This window comes from Micropterus salmoides, unplaced genomic scaffold, assembly GCF_014851395.1.
Source record: "Micropterus salmoides isolate LMB-PRFRI ecotype aquatic unplaced genomic scaffold, ASM1485139v1 Ms_hic_scaffold_22, whole genome shotgun sequence".
In the NCBI taxonomy this organism is placed as follows: Eukaryota; Metazoa; Chordata; class Actinopteri; order Centrarchiformes; family Centrarchidae; genus Micropterus; species Micropterus salmoides.
In genome coordinates this window covers 2,568,429-2,574,187 of record NW_024041373.1, presented here as the reverse complement: position 1 = coordinate 2,574,187, position 5,759 = coordinate 2,568,429, and positions in this window count along the sequence as shown.

Sequence of the window (5,759 nt, the reverse complement as noted above, 5' to 3'; positions counted from 1 at the left end):
GTGCTACAACCAAAACAGCATGAATTGTGAATGAAGCATTGGCACCCCATTTCAAGAAGGAGTTGGTGGTACAAATGAGGGAAGGGCCACACACCCTCATCACAGATGGTTCCAATGACGCAGGTATTTCCCAAAGTGAAATATTGAAAATTATGTTTTTCTCTTTCACACTCATCAGAAACCATGTTTTTTCTACCATGTAGCCTTTATTAGCTAAGTTAACGATATTAAATGCTGTCATTGCAGGAAGAGAGAAGATGAACCCCATGACAGTCCAGATCTTCGATACCAATAAGGTTGCCCACCGTTTCCTGGGGATGTGTACAACAAGCGGGCCAAGGTGTGGAACAGCTGAAGTCATCTTTAACAAGATGAATGCCACCTTGCAAGAAAGCGAGATTCCATGGCACAACTGTGTTGGGGTCAACAAAGGAGCACACAATTCCATTGCCTCCAGAATCCTTAATGAAAACCCTAGTATTTACATTCATGGTTGCCTGTGTCATGTGGTACACCACGCCGCAAAAAGGCAGGGCTGGGCTTTTATGAGGTGAGTGTGGCCTAATCATACTTTACTTTGCATTTTTGTACTAACTTGATGAATTAATCTAAAGTGTACAGCCGGAGGACATGGTAGTCGATTTGGGCTAAAGTTACTTGTAAAATAACACTTTATTATTGAAAAACAACAATAGCATTTGAATCAAGAGAAATGTTTATCTAATGTTTGTTGTAGAATTTTGTGAGCTCCACAAATATGGGAATATGGAGATCCTCCAACATGTCAACAGATGGGTAACCCGAATTCTCAGGCAGTATGACCCTCTGGCCATATGGCCTTCATTGTGCCGCTACTAACAAACAGCACAGTATTGTCAAGTGTATATTTCACATGCACAACCTTGTTTGCTTTTATTTGCTGTCATAGATGAGAAACAGCCGAGGTTCATGAGACTTCAGGAGGCGTTCTCTGACGCCCTGACAGAGGTGTACATGCTGTTTTTCCAGGCCACCATACCTGTTTCAACCTCCTCCTCCAGAGAGAGCAGTCCTCAATATTTTTACTACATGATGAGGTACAATGGGATGGTGGGATATGCTCATGCTGCATCTTTTTTCATTAAGCAGTACACCTTGGGTCAGATTTAACTTTCTGAATTACTGTATTATTGTACTAGATGATAAACTTCATTTGCAAGCTGTGCGTAAAGTTCATGGTGCATGCAGCACTACAAAACCTGTAAAGAAAAGGCAACCCAGTTGCCAGGTCAGTGTTTGATTATTATTTAATATAATACGAAGTGTTGTGAGCTACCTGTAATGTAATTCACAATTATTATTATTATTATTAATAATAATAATGTAGTGTTGCATAGACAGCCATCTAATTGACGCATTTGCTCAGCCGCAGAGCCTACTAGTGTTAACAAAATAAAGTTGTTTGCTCATTGTAGTTTTTACAGGTAAAAACAATAATCCATAATACTGTCCTCAAACAGCCAATAAATTCACCGTTTTCTCAATAAACACTGTACAGCTCACCCAGCGTAGCATGCAGAGCGAAGCAGTCAAAAAACTGTAGGTGCTCCCCACCTGTCACCTACATAAAGGTTCCTGCTGAAATTACCTTTGACGCAGAGCAGACAGGTGCCACCTACTCACCCACTATTGTTCTGCAACCAACATATACAACTCTTATATGGCTCTTACAAATAATAATACTCCAAGGACAGACCATGTCATGTTAATTTGAGCATCTGATTTAGGCTGTATTTCTGTTAACCTGATTTGTTCGATCTTTTTGTTTCTCTGATAGGAAGAAAGTTGAATATTGGCTTCACCACCAGGGCCAAGCTCAACAGGCTCCTGGATGGTGGAGACATCACACCACAGCAGATGGACAATTTCCATGAAGCTGCCTTGGCATTTCTGATTAAAGTTGTGGAGCATGCTTTAAAGAACTGCCCCTACGAGAGCCACTACTCAAGCACGCCGAGTTTGTCGATGTCCGGCAGAGGTTGGAATGTGGCGTGGACGATGCCCTCTACTTTGTTGACAGGTTAAGTTTACATTTTTTCAGCCATTTCAGCTTGTTATGTGAGATGAAATATCTTGAATTCTATACTGACAATAACTCCTTTTGGTTGATGACCACATCTTAAATACAAAAAACTTTGTAACTTTGCTTTCTTTAAAAAGGTTTCCACACCTGCTTCCCTACCATGGGACACATGAACATGATCTGCTGAGCAGCGAGTTTCTGGAATACCAGACTATGCCAATGCCACCCCTTCAGGATGCAGAGGAAATTGGCATGGGGAGCTTCTGGGCTGAAATGACAACCCGAAAACACAAGGTAAGCATTATTCTCAAAGGGCCCCCTTCAACATTCACAGTTGGTTGATGAAATGCATACGGTAATGTTTTCAAATTGCATAGTAAGTAGGCATTTGATTCTTCAAAGGTGACCGGGGTTGGCCAATTCCAAAGGCTAGCCAGCATTGCCAAGCTCGTCCTGGTTCTACCCCACTCCAATGCTGATGCAGAGTGAGTGTTTTCTGTGGTTGGGCTAAACATGACTAAGACCAGGAACAGCTTGGCCTTGGATGGGACCCTGTCATCGATTATGACAATCAAGATGGCTGGCCTGGAGCCTTGCTTCAAGTAGGAGCCCTCGTCAACACTCATCAAGGCCTCAAAGACGGCCACAGGCCAGTACAACTAGGGACACAAATTTTAGTATACAGGTCAAACCTAGATTTGACTTTAGGCTAATTAAAAAATTTTTTAATGCATTATTTGAAAACTGTTTAAAATTTGTTAGATTAATTATTTTTATTTATTATGGTTTCATTCATTCTGTTAAAAAACTAAAGCAACCTCATATCTGAACTAAATACTGGCATGTGGGCAGCCTGGATCCTTGCTCTTAAAAGCAGATTTAGATTCCTTCTTACGTGTGCACACAATTCGTGTGCAAATAAAAGTTTACTGTAGGTTTTAGTAACTGTACATTAGTTCTCTATGAAAGCCCTTTGAAGTGAATGTCAATACATTACCTATTTTGTATGATCCTCTTGTGCTCTGCTAATGGGTAAAAAGACTTTCTGCTCTTAATTTATAAACTGTGATGCAACTCAGGCTTCGTTACCAAACTTCCTGCAGCTTTGCTGTTCTTAAATCCTTAAGATTCTTCTTCTGTAGTTGTGGCTATGTTCAAAATTATCTGACATGGCATTTTGATTTTCTATTTTTTCATGTAAAACAACTACTGAATTAATTTTGGAAGTGTCCACTGACCTTACCAAGTTAAACACATGCACAAAATGAGCCATGCTGTGTCTGTGTACTTGCTTTTCCATAAAGTACATTTGCTGAACTGTAGGGTCCTAGAGTGAATGTCCCTCACTAACTCATTTAGTCACTGACTCCATCCTGTCCACATTGTTTAAAACACGAAGATGGTGTCTTGGGGAAATGGCTGTAAATAGTTTGAAAAACCCCAGATCTCCAGCTCCTTACCAGCAGCCATGCCAATGTAAACCCTGCTACTGCTGCTTGACTGAAGCTAAGCAGGTTTGGGCTTGGCCACTGTTTGGATGGGAGACCTCCTGAGAAAGCTAAGTTGCTGCTGGAAGTGGTGTTGAGGTGCGTCCCCCATTTCACTGTGAAGCGCTTTGAATATCTATGATGAAGAGCTATATAAATGTAACTCATTATTTATCTATCACTCTGTTCATGCATTAAAGCCCTTTAAAATAATATTATATGTTGGGTCCTCCATCCAAGTAGCAGGACTACAGAATACATATTTGAAAGCAATACAGAATGCATGAGAGCCTTACTACATTATATTCCAAAATATTTTTATATTTTGAATTGCCACCTGCTGCCGGAATGTTGTGTTTCCCTTATTTAAGTGAAGACATTTCCACCATAAACTGGTGCAGACAATTTCACCAGAATACAGAAAATAAAGTGTTTAATGCTCTATTTTTTCTGGGGGAAGATCACCACCGGAGCCCCCTTTTAATCATATTGTTTTTATTACAGCATTTTTATAAATAGTTATAATTGTTACAACGATAACACATGAATTGAGCTTATTATATTTAATAAATAAAACGTAGAGTGGTTGCAATTATGAGTTGAAAAAAATGCACCTGACTTCAAATACAAACATTTGTACAAAATTTCTGATGCTACCTCGAACAGGGCCCCTCCACAAATTTGCCCATCTTCTGTATTTTCTAACTCCAAGGTTTTCCCAAAAAATTTGGCCAGCCCTGTGCATATATAATCAGTAATGGTTATGGTTAGCAGTAAGTACGGGGGGGGGGGGGGGGGGGGGGGGGGTTCAATGCTAGTATCGTTAGCTAGCTGGCTACTTAAACTTTAATGTAGCTAATGTAAAGTAGCTAATGCTATGTAGCTAACATTAGCAACAATGTAGCATGGCAGCCTACGTAACTACAAACCAAAAATTATTGTTGTGTATAGGGCTGGGCACGTTAACGCGTTATTATCACGTTAACGCATTAATGCCAAAAATTATTATTATTATTATCGCACGTTAACGCAATTTTTAAAAAAGTCCGTTGCTCACTGGCTCTGAATACACATCCAGTCAAACCATGGGTCACAGGAGGGGCGGGACGTTGATGAACCTGCAAATCAGCCACCCAAACAAGCAGTGGAGGGAGGCTTCAGCAGACTACGCTTTCATCTTTTTTCCATATTTTTCCACCCGCGATCCGTTATCACGGCAGCAGGTGAGCCGCTTGCTTGTTAATGACGCAGCCTATCAAACAACTCAAACAGCCAAACCAACATCTGCACCCTGTGTTCAATGTTGCTTTAACGTTACCTGGTCTGTGCTTGTAAAATATCCACCACGACTTGTAACGTCATTTCAAGTTCAAGTTCAAGAGTGAAGTCTGTGCAAGTGAACACACTCACCAACCCCGCTACACTGACATTTGTTGATGTAACATTGTCAATATATACCCCCCCCCCCCCTTAAAAAATGCTGCACATTCCATTGAACTCTAAGACAGATATATGATATTTCATATCTTTCCGCGCTATAGTCAGTTTATATTATCACAGGGTTTACCACTGATCATACATCAACAAATCTGTTCTGAATATTTCACCAGAAGGCCTCCGTAAAGCATGTCTCTCAGTTTTCCAAAGTCTGTTCCGTGATAAGTGACTGGGCATTTAAGAGAAATGGACCCTGGGCGATGTTGGGTTCATGTTGGGCATTCAGAGGAAGCCTTGTGACTCTCATTGATCCAAACACATGACTAGATTAATGCTGAGGTTTACGGTTCATAGACAGTTGAGCCTTAATTGTAACTGATTAGGTTATAAATCTTGACCTCAGAATAATCTTGACAGACATTTTGTGAAGCACCAGCCAAAGTTGAACAAGAAATTGAAAAAATATGTACTGCCCCGCAGCACAAAATGATGATTTTATATCCATTGATGTTGATAGGGTTGTAGAACAGTGCCAATGACTTATCTTGGCCTGTTGCTGTGGATTGGTTTGGATTAAAAACTGCCAACCAAGGACAATTTTAGGACACAAATGCAAATAACAAAAAATCTAACTGAGAACCGAGTCTTTCTCAACATTATGTTTTGCTGTTTACTTCATTGGTATGGATAATTATGTAAATAAATACATATATAATATCATTATTCATTCAATATTTAATTTTTTAACTGAAATATTTTTTTATCTGCTGGAT